Raw genomic sequence first — 17,408 nt, 5'->3', positions numbered from 1 at the left:
GCATTCCTGATGTAGATGAACTAAGGTGATTATATATTATCACCCTAAGATAATGGAATTATAATAGCTTAGTACTTTTTAAGCTTATTCTAACACCATGAGATACCAAATACAAGTTAGCTCATAAATTATTCAAAAAGTTATAGAACTGCATATCCATTGAACGTTCAATAAAATAGCAGAAGAAAGAAGATACATACTTTATCTAGTACATGCTGCAGTAAATGAATTTGTTGAAACTTCTGTTATTGTCTTCACACAAGTATCAATAATTTTTTATATGCAAGGGTATAATATTCAGTGTATTGGGATTCATCCTGCTTTATTTTCAAAAGATGTATTATTTTAAAAATATTATTAGTTTTAAAAACTTCATTTTTTTTTAGAGCAGTTTTACGTTTATAGAAAAATAGAGGAAAGTACAGAGATTTTCCGTATGCTTCCTGCCCCCACACGTGCATAGCTTACCCCATTATCAATATCCCACACCAAAGTGGCGCATTTATTGTAACTGATGAACTATATAAACAAATCATAACCACCTGAACTGAATAGTTTACCTTATGGTTCACTTGGTGGTGTACTTTCAGTGGGTTTGGGCAAATGTATGACATGTAGCTATCATTATAGTGTCGTATAGAGTATTTTTGCTGCCCTAATAATTATCTGTGCTCTGCCTATTCATTCTTCCCTGCCAGGTGCTGAGTACCACTGAACTTTTTATTGTCTCTATTGTTTTGCCTTTTCCAGATATCATATAGTTGGAATCATACAGTCTGTAGTTTTTCAGATTGGCTTCTTGCATTTAGTAATATACATTTTAGGTTCCTCCCTGTCTTCTCATTGCTCGATCCCTCATTTCTTCTTAGTGCTGAATAATATTCCATGGTCTGGATATACCACAGTTTATTTCTCCACTCACTTATCAAGGGATATCTTGGTTGCTTCCAAGTTTGGGCAATTATGAACAAAGTTGCTGTAAATATTCATGTGCATGTTTGTGTGTGGAGTTATCAGTTCCTTTGGGTAAATACCAAGGAGCAAGATTGATGGGTTGTATTAAGAGTACGTTTGGGGCTTCCCTGGTGGCGCAGTGCTTGAGAGTCCGCCTGCCGATGCAGGAGACGCGGGTTCGTGCCCCGGTTCGGGAAGATCCCACATGCCGCGGAGCGGCTGGGCCCGTGAGCCATGGCCACTGAGCCTGCGCGTCCGGAGCCTGTGCTCCGCAAATGGGAGAGGCCACAACAGTGAGAGGGCCGCATAACGCAAGGAAAAAAAAAAAAAAAAAAAAAAAAAAGAGTACGTTTGGCTTTGTAAGAAACTGCTAGTCTACCATTTTACATACCCCCCAGCAATGAATGAGAGTGTCTGTTGCTCCACATCCTTGCCAGCATTTGCTGTTGACATATCTCATTATATAGTGTAGTTATGGGTGTGTAATGATATCTTGTTGTTTTAATTTGCATTTCTCTGATGACATATGATGTGGACCGTCTTTTTTATATCCTTATTTCCTATGTGTATGGCTTCTTTGGTGAGGTGTTTGTTAAAGTCATTGGACGCTTTTTAATAAGGTTCTTTTCTTATTGAGTTTTAGGTGTTCTTTGTATATTTTGAATAATAGTCCTTTATCAGATGTGTCTTCTACAAATATGTTTTTCCAATCTGTAGCTTGTCTTCTAATTCTCTTGACATTGTCTTTTTTTTTTTTAAACATCTTTATTGGAGTATAATTGCTTTACAGTGTTGCGTTAGTTTCTGCTGTATAACAAAGTGAATCAGCTATATGCATACTTATATCCCCATATCCCCTCCCTCTTGAGTTTCCCTCCCACCCCTCTAGGTGTTCGCAAAGCACCGAGCTGATCTCCTTGTGCTATGCAGCTGCTTCCCACCAGCTATCTATTTTACATTTGGTAGTGTATATATGTCATTGCTACTCTCTCACTTGGTCCCAGCTTCCCCTTCTCCTTCTCCTTCCCCTTCCCCTTCCCCTTCCCCGTGTCCTTAAGTCTATTTTCTACATCTGTGTCTTTATTCCTGTCCTGCTCCTTGTTCATTAGAACCTTTTTTTTTTTTTTTTAGATTCCATATATATGTGTTAGCATATGGTATTTGTTTTGCTCTTTCTGACTTACTTCACTCTGTATGACAGACTCTAGGTCCAGCCACCTCACTACAAATAACTAAATTTCGTTTCCTTTTATGGCTGAGTAATATTCCATTGTATATATGTGCCACATCTTCTTTATCCATTCACGTGTCGGTGGACACTTAGGTTGCTTCCATGTCCTGGATATTGTAAATAGAGATGCAATGAACACTGTGGTACATGACTCTTTTTGAATTATGGTTTTCTCAGGGTATATGCCCAGTGCTGGAATTGCTGGGTCGTATGGTAATTCTATTTTTAGTTTTTTAAGGAACTTCCACCACTGATGGTGGCCTTGTAGAATGAGTTTGGGAGTGTTCCTCCCTCTGCTATATTTTGGAAGAGTTTGAGAAGGATAGGTGTTAGCTCTTCTCTAAATGTTGATAGAATTTGCCGGTGAATCCATCTGGTCCTGGGCTTTTGTTTCTTGGAAGATTTTTAATCACAGTTTCCATTTCAGTGCTTGTGATTGGTCTGTTTATATTTTCTATTTCTTCCTGGTTCAGTATTGGAAGGTTGTGCTTTTCTAAGAATTTTTCCATTTCTTCCAGGTCGTCCATTTTATTGGCATATATAGGTGCTTGTAGTAATCTCTCATGATCCTTTGTATTTCTGCGGTGTCAGTTGTTACTTCTCCTTTTTCATTTCTAATTCTGATGATCTGAGTCTTCTTCCTTTTCTTCTTGATGAGTCTGGCTAATGGTTTATCAATTTTGTTTATCTTCTCCAAGAACCAGCTTTTAGTTTTATTGATCTTTGCTATTGTTTTCTTCATTTCTGTTTCATTTATGTCTGCTCTGATCTTTATGATTTCTTTCCTTCTACTAACTTTGGGTATTTTTTGTTCTTCTTTCTCTAATTGCTTTAGGTGTAAGGTTAGGTTGTTTATTTGATATTTTTCTTGTTTCTTGAGCTAGGATTGTATTGCTATAAACTTTCCTCTTAGAACTGCTTTTGCTGAATCTCATAGGTTTTGGGTCATTGTGTTTTCATTATCATTTTTTTCTAGGTATTTTTTGATTTCCTCTTTGATTTCTTCAGTGATCTCTTGGTTATTTAGTAGCATATTGTTTAGCCTCCATGTGTTTGTATTTTTTACTTTTTTTTCTGTAATTGATATCTAGTCTCGTAGTGTTGTGGTCAGAAAAGATACTTGATATGTTTTCAATTTTATTAAATTTACCAAGGCTTGATTTGCAACCCAAGATATGGTCTGTCCTGGAGAATGTTCCATGAGCACTTGAGAAGAAAGTGTATTCGGTTGCTTTTGGATGGAATGTCCTATAAATATCAATTAAGTCCATCTTGTTTAATGTATTATTTAAAGCTTGTGTTTCCTTCTTTATTTTCATTTTGGATGATCTGTCCATTGGTGAAAGTGGGGTGTTAAAGTCCCCTACTATGAATGTGTTACTGTCGATTTCCCCTTTTATGGCTGTTAGTATTTGCCTTATGTATTGAGGTGCTCCATTTTGGGTGCATAAATATTTACAATTGTTATATCGTCTTCTTGGATTGATCCCTTGATCATTATGTAGTGTCCTTCTTTGTCTTTTGTAATAGTCTTTATTTTAAAGTCTATTTTGTCTGAGTATTGCTACTCCAGCTTTCTTTTGGTTTCCATTTTCATGGAATACCTTTTTCCATACCCTCTCTTTCAGTCTAGGTTTTGTTCTGTGTTATCTTCTAAGAGTTTATAATTTTTCATTTTACATTTCAGCCTGTGAGCCATTTTGAGTTAATTTTTGTGAAGGGTGTAAGGTCTGTGTCTAGATTCATTTTTTTGTATGTGGATATCCAGTTGTTGCAGCACCATTTGTTGAAGAGACTGTGTTGCTACATTGTTTATTATTTTTTTCAAATTAAATTTTTTACTAGGTTAAAACATGTTAGCATCTAAACTATCAAAAAATACGAAAAAGCCTATAAATTGAAAATTCTCTTTTACCAGTTTTAATTTTTGAATTATTTCTGGAGGACACTATTTTCAGTGTTTTTAGTTGTACTCTGATATTTGTCTTGATAGACAGATAGATATTTATTTATACCCTGATGTTACTTGGAATTTTAAAAGTCATCATCTTTTGACTTCTTGTGTTTAAAAATTTTGCTCACAAACCTCAGCTGTCTTCCGACTCTCTCCCATTATCCCTTCAATCCCTATAATTAAAAGATACATGATTTACATTTACCTTGTTTGCAAAAATTAGGATTATTTTGTTGGTATATATATAGATGTAGATATGTATATTTGTAAGTATACTTTCTTAAATTTTTCAGATACTTGTCAATATGTTTTCCAAAATTCCAAACAAATGAAATAAATTACAAGTTTATATTTTCTCTGAGAATTACTTCTGCCTCCTTCTTCACTCTGGAATGTTCTCATAGTCTGCTCCACAGCTGTTGTGCTAGGATTCTCTTTCTTTCTATGCTAGTTTAGATTTCATTTCCTGACTCCCATGTCTTATGAGTTCTTAGATTTTTCTTGTTTACATGTGTTATTTAAGCTCATTATCTAATAGTATCCTAAGAATGATTCAGGTAAGTTGACATTTTGATTCTTTCAGTGTTGCACTTACTTTTCCTTCAGAATTCTCAAGGCATTGCTTCACATCCTTAAATATATTTAGAGTTCCTAATTGGCAAATCGATGCTCTTCACATTTCTATTTCTTGGCATGTAATTTGTGTCCTCTGACACTTTCAAGGTTTTTTAAGCTATCACTTATGTTCTCATCGTTCATTAGGATATTCTTTGATGAAGGTCATTTTTTAAAGTTATGCTGTATACTAGGTTGACCCTTTGAATTTAGAGACTTATTTCATATTTGTGAAAATTTTCTTCTTTCTCACAGTTCTCCTCAAATGTTGCATATCCTGGTCATAATTTCTAATTTTCTCTCTTTTTTTCTCATTTTCCATCTCTGTCATTTGAATGGATTTTTAAAATCATTTAATGCTTTGATTAATTTTCTTTTAATTTGAAACAACCTGTTTAATATGTAAGAGCTTTTTATTGCATATTTATTTTTCATTTTACATAGGCTGTTGTACTTGATTTTTAAGCATGATATCTTCTCTTAATGATCTTAAAATATAATTTTTTTCTTAAGTTTTCTTCTGAGCTCTGTTTGTCCTATGCTCCTTTTGTTATTTTTATTTTTTTGTTATCTGTCCTTCCTGGTGGAGTCTTTTCTCAAGTATCTGGATATCCTTGGTTGTTCATTTATATTTAAGAAATAGCCACTAGAATCATAAAGAAAGTTCAATATATGTGTTTATGAATGGATTGAGGTTTATGAGAAGTGGGACTACTCAATAGGAGGTACATATACTAAGTGTTTTTGAATCTCCTTTACCTGTCCTCCCTTTCAAATATATTCTCCCTGATCCTTTTACTTCTCTTATTATTTTGTTTCATTATCCTGGCTATTTTTCTTATCTTTCTTTAATGTTTCTACTAAATCTCCAGTTGGACGTACTCTCCTTTGAGTAGAAAATAATAATAGGAGATGATGTCAGAAGGCAGCATGGCCAGATTATGCCGAGATTTTAGGCCCTTCTTGGAAATTTGGCTTTTAATCTGAGTGAAATGGAGAGGATTACAGGATTTTGAGTGAGGAGGACATGACCTAAATAATTTTTTAAAAGAACATAAGGGTAAAACTGCTATGCATAGAATTGGGGTTGGAGAGATAGGAGAGGAAAGGAGGAGGGAGCCAGCCTGATGGCTATTAAAATAAACCTGGCGAGAGTCCAGTGTGTTCATTGAAAATGCACTAAGAGCTAGTTGGAGTCTAGATTTCACATTCATAGCTGTGTGTAGGGCTTTATTATGTTTTTTACTGAAATTATACAAAAGGATGTATATTTTAGGTTACCTGGAGACATTGAGACCAGTCAAAAGGTTTTCCTGCTGCTCTCTCATTGACAATTTAAACTAATGTTATACCAGTTTCACTTTGAATTGTTGAGAAAATCTTTCAGGACACCCTTTACTCCTGTAGAGAGCCTTCTGTCTGACTTAACAGTGCTTGGAGGCAACACTTTTGATATCTCTGAGGTCTTAAAAGATTTTATAGCCAAATTCTCAGCTTCATCTTTAAATCATGCTTTTCTGTGAGTGTCCTGGACATGATATTAGATTGGAAAACATTTCTAAATTTTAGCCTGATTTGCCATTTGGAGAGCCTGAGAATCTTCAGTTCCCGTAAGTCACAGCTCCTTTTAGTTTAACATTCATTCATTTAGCTTATCACTCCCCTCTTATATTTTACTATAAGCAGCAAGAAGAAACAATGGTAGACTTTCAGTCCTTTGCTTGGAAATCTTAGCTAGATTGCCTGGTCCTTTAGGTGCATTTTCTATGCATTTTCTACCTTCCATGTTAGTATGGAAATAAGGTTGCTGAATGTTAGGCCACTTGCTAACATGGCTCTGCTTTCCAATAGTTTCTGGCAAGATTCTTCTCACTTTCTGTTAAGCCTTCATCAGAACCTCATCAAAGCCCAAATTCCATGAGTGGTGTGTTCACAGCTAAAGTTTTCATTACATCTTTCCTCAGAATCCTTGCAGCCTTTTCAGCCTCTCCACTGTCGTTTCCAAAGCCATCCCCCCATATTATGGTTTTGCTCTGGGGCATTCCACTTGTGATACAAAAAAAACTGTATTAACTGCGTATTAGCAATGTACCAGTTATCTGTTGCCCCATAACAAATGATTCACCAGTTTTGCAACTTAAAACTATAAACGTGGGGCTTCCCTGGTGGCGCAGTGGTTCAGAGTCTGCCTGCTGATGCAGGCGGCACGGATTCGTGCCCCGGTCTGGGAAGATCCCACATGCTGCGGAGTGGCTGGGCCCATGAGCCATGGCTGCTGAGCCTGTGCGTCCGGAGCCTGTGCTCCGCAACGGGAGAGGCCACAGCAGTGAGAGGCCCGCGTACCGCAAAAAAAAAACCTATAAACGTTTATTACATCATAATCCCTGTGGATCATGAACCTGGGGGCAGCTAGCTGGATGGTTCTGGCTCAGGGTCCCTCATGAAGTTGCATTCACGTGGTCAGCCAGGCCTTAGAAAAGCTTCTTCAAGCTCCCTCATGTGGTTGTTGGCAGGCTTCCATTCTCACTAGCTCTTGGCTGGAGACTTCAGCTTTTTTGCCATCTAAGCTTCTCCATAGACTCCCTGAATGTACTCATGATATGTCAGCTGGCTTCCCCAAGAGTGACCGATGACAGAGAGAGAGAAAGAGAGGGGGACCAAGCAAAAACTTTCAGGCTTTTATTATCTAATCTCCAAAGTGACATGTGACATACTACCACTTCTGTTTTATGCTATCTGTCAGAGACCAACAATCTTGGTAGGATGTGGAAGATGTGAACATTAAGACCAGGGGATCATTGGGGGACATCTTGTAGGCTGCCTATCACACTGAGTAAAACTAAGCTCCTCTTAAATCTTATGCCACAAACCCAGAGGTTTTCTTGGTAAACAGGTGACTACTTCAAAGCAGGAAGCCTTCTGACACTAACTGCAATTTCTCTTGTGGCAGAAGAGTCTAGCACTGCAGATAGCCAGTGAACTACAATGACTCATTTTGTGGGTTATTGAATTTAATGGACAGATTTTTTTTTAATGATAAGTTTATTTTCAGAACATTTTTTTTTAAGAATAAAATATATGGCACCTATCAACAAAGCCAAGATGTTTTAGAAATAGAATTTCTGCATCAGTTTTTATATGAGTCAATGATAATGTGAACTGGCATTCAGTATAAATATTAAATACAGGCTTATTTTCCTCCTGGTCATATGCATTTAGATGTTCCCCAGGGGTTTGCTTTAGACTTCATGACGTATAGCTTTTTAAAAGCAGCTGCCATTTTTATGAGAACAGTTTTGTTTTCCAACAAAGTAAGCACTTTAAGAGTAAACTGACATAAACCCTGCCATGTGTACAGGTCTGGATATGAACCAAATATTTTGGTTTTAAAGCACTGAAGATAGTGTTATTCATTGTATTTAAATAAAAAGGTATATACTTCATAATTTATAAACTAGCTAATAAAATTTAAAAATAAAATATTTTTCCATTCAAAAGCTACCTGGTGGTATTTGAATTACATCATGGTTTCAGCTTTTTTTTTTTTTTTTAATTAGATCCTATGTCCTCCATAGAAGGAACAAACTATTGTTATACTTAGAAACTTGGTTGGATGAATCACCTTAGGGCATTATACTAAATGAAAAATAAGTGTTAATTTTTTAAAACCACAGAAGTTTACAAATTGCTAGATTCCATTTATGGAACATTCTCAAAATGAGTAAACTGTAGAGATCAAGAACAGATTAATGGTTGCCAGGGACTTAAGTCATGGTCAGAGTAGGTATTAAAAGGATAGCACTAGGGAATTCCTTTGTAATGATGGAAGAGTTTTCTATCTTGATTGAGGAGGTGGTTGCATTAATCTATAAATTATAAATGTGGTAATTTGCATAAAACTATACACACACACACACACATGAGTGCATGTAAAAATTGGTGAACTCCAAATAAGGCCTCTAGGTTATTTCAGTTAGCCAATGTCAAGTTACTGGTTTTGATATTGTACCTACAGTAATGTGTTATGGTTGTGGGAAGTTGGGTGAAGAGTACGCAGTATTGCCCTGGACTATGTTTCCAACTCCAATGAGTCTATAATTATTTCAAGATAGAAAATTTAAAAGTTAAATAAACAAATTAATTAAATGGATTGCAGTCAGAGTAGACATTTTTAATACCATGTTTTCCATTCTTTCTAGGACTATATGGAGCCCATACTTACCAAAAGTTCAAGGAAAATTAAACGAACAATAAAATAGTAATTTAAGTAAATGACAAATATATAATTTAATAAAATTACATACACTTTGAGGTTGATATATTATAAATGAGAGCACTGCATTTAATAGCATTAACTTATTTGTCACTTTTATATTACCTTAATGAAATAATGAAAGTCTGTCTTTAAATTATAAATTACATTAACTGTCAAAGTATTATGCAAATGAATTAAAGGTATTATTCTTCAAGGTTGTATAATTTTAATGTTACTGTATCTTTTTCTGTTATTATAGCATCAAAACCAAAGATGTCGAAACCCCCCATCAATATTCAAGAATTCATTTAGTAGCCAGACATCATGTTACAGAACAGTAAATTTAATTATTTAAAACATAGAAATATGGAGATGGGACTACAACAGTCTATTTTTTCTCCATGTTTTTGTTTGTTTTTTAAATCAGCATGTCTATAGTATTCTTGAGAATTATCCCAACACATAAAGACAAAAATAGTTGTTTAGCTCTTTTTTTTTTTACATCTTTATTGAAGTATAATTGCTTTACAATGGTCTGTTAGTTTCTGCTTTATAATAAAGTGAATCAGTTATACATATACATATGTTACCATATCTACTCCCTCTTGCCTCTCCCTCCCACCCTCCCTATCCCACACATCCAGGTGGTCACAAAGCACCGAGCTGATCTTCCTGTGCTATGTGGCTGCTTCCCACTAGCTATCTATTTTACGTTTGGTAGTGTATATATATCCATGCCACTCTCTCACTTTGTCACAGCTTACCCTTCCCCCTCCCCATATCCTCAAGTCCATTCTCTAGTAGGTCTGTGTCTTTATTCCCATCTTACCCCTAGGTTCTTCATGACATTTTTTTTTCTTAAATTCCATATATATCTGTTAGCATATGGTATTTGTATTTCTCTTTCTGACTTACTTTACTCTGTATGACAGACTCTAGGTCCATCGACCTCACTACAAATAACTCAATTTCGTTTCTTTTTATGGCTGAGTAATATTCCATTATGTATATGTGCCACATCTTTATCCATTCATCTGATGATAGACACTTAGGTTGTTTCCATCTCCTGGCTATTGTAAATAGAGCTTCAATGAACATTTTGGTACATGACTTTTTTGAATTATGGTTTTCTCAGGATATATGCCCAGTAGTGGGATTGCTGGGTCATACAGTAGTTCTATTTGTAGTTTTTTAAGGAACCTACATACTGTTCTCCATAGTGGCTGTACCAATTCACAATCCCACCAGCAGTGCAAGAGTGTTCCCTTTTCTCCACACCCTCTCCAGCATTTATTGTTTCTGGATTTTTTGATGATGGCCATTCTGACCGGTATGAGGTAATCCCTCATTGCAGTTTTGATTTGTATTTCTCTAAGGATTAGTGATGTTGAGGATCCTTTCATGTATTTGTTGGCAATCTGTGTATTTTCTTTGGAGAAATGTCTGTTTAGGTCTTCTGCCCATTTTTGGATTGGGTTGTTTATTTTTTTGTTATTGAGCTGCATGAGCTGCCTGTAAATTTTAGAGATTAATCCTTTGTCAGTTGATTCATTTGCAAATATTTTCTCCCATTCTGAGGGCTGTCTTTTGGTCTTGTTTATGGTTTCCTTTGCTGTGCAAAAGCTTTGAAGTTTCATTAGGTCCCATTTGTTTATTTTTGTTTTTATCTCCATTACTCTAGGAGATGGGTCAAGAAGGATCTTGCTGTGATTTATGTCATAGAGTGTTCTGCCTATGTTTTCCTCTAAGAGTTTGATAGTTTCTGGCCTTACATTTAGGTCTTTAATCCATTTTGAGCTTATTTTTGTGTATGGTGTTAGGGAGTGATCTAATCTCATACTTTTACATGTACCTATCCAATTTTCCCAGCACCACTTATTGAAGAGGCTGTCCTTTCTCCACTGTATATTCCTGCCACCTTTATCAAAGATAAGGTGACCATATGTGCATGGGTTTATCTCTGGGCTTTCTATCCTATTCCATTGATCTATCTTTCTGTTTTTGTGCCAGTACCATACTGTCTTGATTACTGTAGCTTTGTAGTATAGTCTGAAGTCAGGCAGCCTGATTCCTCCAGCTCCATTTTTTGTTCTCAAGATTGCTTTGGCTATTCGGGGTCTTTTGTGTTTCCATACAAATTGTGAAATTTTTTGTTCTAGTTCTGTGAAAAATGCCAGTGGTAGTTTGATAGGGATTGCATTGAATCTGTAGATTGCTTTGGGTAGTAGAGTCATTTTCACAATGTTGATTCTTCCAATCCAAGAACATGGTATATCTCTCCATCTGTTTGTATCATCTTTAATTTCTTTCATCAGTGTCTTATAATTTTCTGCATACAGGTCTTTTGTCTCCTTAGGTAGGTTTATTGCTAGATATTTTATTCTTTTTGTTGCAATGGTAAATGGGAGTGTTTTCTTGATTTCACTTTCAGATTTTTCATCATTAGTGTATATATACATGCTATGTATTATTGTGCATTCATTTATTTTTGTGCATTAATTTGTGCAGAGATTTTTGTGCATTAATTTTGTATCCTGCTACTTTACCAAATTCATTGATTAGTTCAAGTAGTTTTCTGGTAGCATCTTTAGGATTCTCTATGTATAATATCATGTAATCTGCAAACAGTGACAGCTTGACTTCTTCTTTTCCAATTTGGATTCCTTTTATTTCCTTTTCTTCTCTGATTGCTGTGGCTAAAACTTCCAAAACTATGTTGAATAAGAGTGGTGAGTATGGGCAATCTTGTCTTCTTCCTGATCTTAGTGGAAATGCTTTCAGTTTTTCACCATTGAGAATGATGTTGGCTGTGGGTTTGTCATATATGGCCTTTATTATGTTGAGAAAAGTTCCCTCTATGCCTACTTTCTGCAGGGTTTTTATCATAGAAGGGGTGTTGAATTTTGTTGAAAGCTTTCTCTGCATCTATTGAGATGATCATATGGTTTTTCTCCTTCAATTTGTTAATATGGTGTATTACGTTGATTGATTTTGCATATATTGAAGAATCCTTGCATTCCTGGAATAAACCCCACTTGATCATCATGTATCATCCTTTTAATGTGCTGTTGGATTCTGTTTGCTAGTATTTTGGAGGATTTTTGCATCTATGTTCATCAGTGATACTGGCCTGTACTTTTATTTCTTTGTGACATCCTTCTATGGTTTTGGTATCAGGGTGATGGTGGCCTCGTAGAATGAGTTTGGGAGTGTTCCTCCCTCTGCTATATTTTGGAAGAGATTGAGAAGGATAGGTGTTAGCTCTTCTCTAAATGTTTGATAGAATTTGCCTGTGAATCCATCTTTTCCTGGGCTTTTGTTTGTTGGAAGATTTTTAATCACATTTTCAATTTCTGTTCTTGTGATTGGTCTGTTCATATTTTCTATTTCTTCCTGGTTCAGTCTCAGAAGGTTGTGCATTTCTAAGAATTTTTCCATTTCTTCCAGGTTGTCCATTTTATTGGCATAGAGTTGCTTGTAGTAATCTCACATGATCTTTTGTATTTCTGCAGTGTTAGTTGTTACTTCTCCTTTTTTATTTCTAGTTCTATTGATTTGAGTCTTCTCCCTTTTTTTCTTGATGAGTCTGGCTAATAGTTTATCAATTTTGTTTATCTTCTCAAAGAACCAGCTTTTAGTTTTATTGATCTTTCCTATCATTTCCTTCATTTCTTTTTCATTTATTTCTGATCTGATTTTTGTGATTTCATTCCTTCTGCTAACTTTGGGTTTTTTTTGTTCTTCTTTCTCTAATTGCTTTAGTTTTAAGGTTAGGTTGTTTATTTGAGATGTTTCCTGTTTCTTAAGGTAGGATTGTAGTGTTATAAACTTCCCTCTTAGAACGGCTTTTGCTGCATCCCATAGGTTTTGGGTCGTTGTGTCTCCATTGTCATTTGTTTCTAGGTATTTTTTGATTTCTTCTTTGATTTCTTCAGTGATCACATCGTTATTAAGTAGAGTATTGTTTAGCCTCCATGTGTTTGTATTGTTTACAGATCTTTTCCTGTAATTAATATCTAGTCTCATAGCGTTGTGGTCAGAAAAGATACTTGATACAATTTCAATTTGCTTACATTTACCAAGGCTTGATTTGTGACCCAAGATATAATCTATCCTGGAGAATGTTCTATGAGCACTTGAGAAAAATGTGTATTTTGTTGTTTTTGGATGGAATGTCCTATTAATATCAATTAAGTCCATCTTGTTTAATGTATCATTTAAAGCTTGGGTTTCCTTATTTATCTTCATTTTGGATGATCTGTCCATTGGTGAAAGTGGGGTGTTAAAGTCCCCTACTATGAATGTATTACTGTCGATTTCCCCTTTTATGGCTGTTAGTATTTGCCTTATGTATTGAGGGGCTCCTATGTTGGGTGCATAAATATTTACAACTGTTATATCTTCTTCTAGGATCGATCCCTTGATCATTATGTAGTGTCTTTCTTTGTCTCTACTAATAGTCTTTATTTTAAAGTCTATTTTGTCTGATATGAGAATTGCTACTCCAGCTTTCTTTTGGTTTCCATTTGCATGGAATATCTTTTTCCATTCCCTTACTTTCAGTCTGTATGTGTCTCTAGGTCTGAAGTGGGTCTCTTATAGACAGCATATATATGGGTCTTATATTTGTATCCTTTCAGCCAGTCTGTGTCTTTTGGTGGGAGCTTTTAATCCATTTACATTTAAGGTAATTATCGATATTTATGTTCCTATTCCCATTTTCTTAATTGTTTTGGGTTTGTTATTGTAGGTCTTTTCCTTCTCTTGTGTTTCTTGCCTAGAGAAGTTCCTTTAGCATTTGTTGTAAAGCTGGTTTGGTGGTGCTGAACTCTCTCAGCTTTTGCGTGTCTGTAAAGCTTTTAATTTCTCCATCAAATCTGAGTGAAATCCTTGCGGGATAGAGTAATCTTGGTTGTAGGTTCTCTCTTTCATCACTTTAAATATGTCCTGCCAGTCCCTTCTGGCTTGCAGAGTTTCTGCTGAAAGATCAGCTGTTAACCTTATGGGGATTCCCTTGTATGTTATTTGTTGTTTTTTTCCTTGCTGCTTTTAATATGTTTTGTTTGTATTTAATTTTTGACAGTTTGATTAATATGTGTCTTGGTGTGTTTCTCCTTGGATTTATCCTGTATGGGACTCTCTGTGCTTCCTGGACTTCATTAACTATTTCCTTTCCCATATTAGGGAAGTTTTCAACTATAATCTCTGCAAATATTTTCTCAGTCCCTTTCTTTTTCTCTTCTTCTTCTGGGACCCCTATAATTAGAATGTTGGTGCCTTTAATGTTGTCCTAGAGGTCTCTGAGACTGTCCTCAGTTCTTTTCATTCTGTTTTCTTTATTCTGCTCTGCAGTAGTTATTTCCACTATTTTATCTTCCAGGTCACTTATCCTTTCTTCTGCCTCAGTTATTCTGCTATTGATCCCATCTAGAGTATTTTTCATTTCATTTATTGTGTTGTTCATCATTGCTTGTTTTATCTTTCGTTCTTCTAGGACCTTGTTAAATGTTTCTTGCATTTTCTCTATTCTATTTCCAAGATTTTAGATCATCTTTACTATCATTATTCTGAATTCTTTTTCAGGTAGACTGCCTATTTCCACTTCATTTGTTAGGTCTGGTGGGTTTTTATCTTGCTGCTTCATCTGCTGTGTGTTTCTCTGTCTTCTCATTTTGCTTATCTTACTGTGTTTGGGGTCTCCTTTTTGTAGGCTGCAGGTTCGTAGTTCCCCTTGTTTTTGGTGTCTGTCCCCAGTGGCTAAGGTTGGTTCATTGGGTTGTGTAGGCTTCCTGGTGCAGGGGACTAGTGCGTGTGTTCTGGTGGATGAGGCTGGATCTTGTCTTTCTGGTGGGCAGGTCCACATCTGGTGGTGTGTTTTTGGGGTGTCTGTGGACTTATGATTTTAGGCAGCCTCTCTGCTAATGGGTAGGATTGGGTTCCTGTCTTGCTAGTTGTTTGTCATAGGATGTCCAGCACTGTAGCTTGCTTGTTGTTGAGTGAAGCTAGGTGCTGGTGTTGAGATGGGGCTCTCTGGGAGATTTTAGCCGTTTGATATTATGTGGAGCTTGGAGGTCTCTTGTGGACCAGTGTCCTGAAGTTAGCTCTCCCACCTCAGGGTGACAGCACTGACTCCTGGCTGCAGCACCAAGAGCCTTTCATCCACACAGCTCAGAGTAAAATGGAGAAGAAGTAGAAAGAAAGAAAGAAAGAGGATAAAATAAAATAAAGTAAGATAAAATAAAATAAAGTTATTAAAATAAAAAATAATTACTAAGAAAAAAAAAATTTTTAAAGAAAACAACAAAATGGATGGATAGAACCCCAGGACAAATGGTGAAAGCAAAGCTATACAGACAAAATCTCACACAGAAGCAACCACATACACACTCACAAAAAGAGGAAAAGGGGAAAAAATAATAAATCTTGCTCTCAAAGTCCACCTCCTCAGTTTGGGATTAGTCTTTGTCTATTCATGTATTCCACAGATGCAGGGTACATCAAGTTGATTGTGGAGCTTTAATCCGCTGCTTCTGAGGCTGCTATGAGAGATTTCCCTTTCTGTTCTTTGTTTGCACAGCTGCCGAGGCTCAGCTTTGGATTTGGCCCCACCTCTGCATGTAGGTCCCCAGAGGGTGTCTGTTCTTCGCTCAGACAGGACGGGGTTAAAGGAGCTGCTGATTCAGGGGCTCTGGCTCACTCAGGCCGGGGGGAGGGAGGGGTATGGAAGAGGGGCAAACCTGCGGCGGCAGAGGCCAGCGTGAAGTTGCACCAGCCTGAACCATGCTGTGCATTCTCCCGGGGAAGTTGTCCCTGGATCCCTGGACCCTGGCAGTGGCGGGCTGCACAGGCTCCCGGGAGGGGAGGTGTGGAGAGTGACCTGGGCTCATACACAGGCTTCTGGTGGCGGCAGCAGCAGCCTTAGCATCTCCTGCCCGTCTCTGGGGTCCGTGATTTTAGCCATGGCTCACGCCCATCTCTGGAACTCCTTTAAACAGGGCTCTTAATCCCCTCCTCGCGCACCAGGAAACAAAGAGGGAAGAAAAAGGCTCTTGCCTCTTCGGCAGGTCCAGACTTTTCTCCAGACTCCCTCCCGGCTAGCCGTGGTGCACTAACCCCCTGCAGGCTGTGTTCACGCCGCCAACCCCAATCCTCTCCCTGCATTCTGACGGAAGCTCGAGCCTCTGCTCCCAGCCCTGCCCGCCCCGGCGGGTGAGCAGACAAGCCTCTTGGGCTGGTGAGTGCTGGTCAGCACCAGTCCTCTGTGCGGTAATCTCTCCGCCTTGTCCTACGCATCCCTGTTGCTGTGCTCTCCTCCGTGGCTCCGAAGCTTACCCCCTCCGCCACCCGCAGTCTCTGCCCGCGAAGGGGCTGCCTAGTGTGTGTGGAAACCTTTCCTCTTTCACAGCTCCCTCCCACTGGTGCGGGTCCCATCCCTATGCTTTTGTCTCTGTTTATTCTTTTTTCTTTTGCCCTACCCAGGTACGTGGGGAGTTTCTTGCCTTTTGGGAGGTCTGAGGTCTTCTGCCAGCGTTCAGTAGGTGTTCTGTAGGAGTTGTTCCACGTGTAGATGTATTTCTGGTGTATCTGTGGGGAGGAAGGTGATCTCCGCGTCTTACTCTTCTGCCATCTTTCCCTTTGCTCCTGTTTAACTCTTGATAATTAATTAATATTGCATTTTAAAATGGACTTCTTTATATTACATCACTTTCTGTACTGAGAGACTTTTTAAAAAGTTTTATTAAAGTATATTTGATTTACAGTGTTGTGTTAATTTCTGCCGTACAGCAAAGTGACTTAGTTATACATATTTATATTCTTTTTCATATTCTTTTCCATTATGGTTTATCACAAGTTATTGAATGTAGTTCCCTGTGCTATACAGTAGGACCTTGTTTTTTATCCATCCTATCATCCTGTATATACTAGTTTGCATCTTCTAATCTCAAACTCCCAATCCTTCCCTCCCCTACCCCTACACCCCAGACAACCACAAGTGTGTTCTCCATGAGTCTGTTTCTGTTTCAGGCATATGTTCATTTGTGTCATATTTTCGATTCCACATGTAAGTGATATCATATGGTATTTGTCCTTTTTCTGACTTACTTCCCTTAATATGATAATCTCTAGGTCCATCCATGTTGCTGCAAATGGCATTATTTCATTCTTTTTATGGCTGAGTAATATTCTGTTGTGTATATATACCACATCTTCTCTATCCATTCATCTGTGGATGGACACTTAGGTTGCCTCCGTGTCTTGGCTATTGTAAATAGTGCTGCTATGAACATTGGGGTCATGTGTCTTCTTAAATTATAGTTTTGTCTAGGTATATGCCTAGGAGTGGAATTCCTGGGTCATATGGCAACTCTATTTTCAGTTTTTTAAGGAACCTCCATATT

Source organism: Lipotes vexillifer, unplaced genomic scaffold, assembly GCF_000442215.2.
Source record: "Lipotes vexillifer unplaced genomic scaffold, Lipotes_vexillifer_v1.1 scaffold896, whole genome shotgun sequence".
NCBI classification, from domain to species: domain Eukaryota; kingdom Metazoa; phylum Chordata; class Mammalia; order Artiodactyla; family Lipotidae; genus Lipotes; species Lipotes vexillifer.
Note: the sequence above shows the minus strand (reverse complement) of the source record.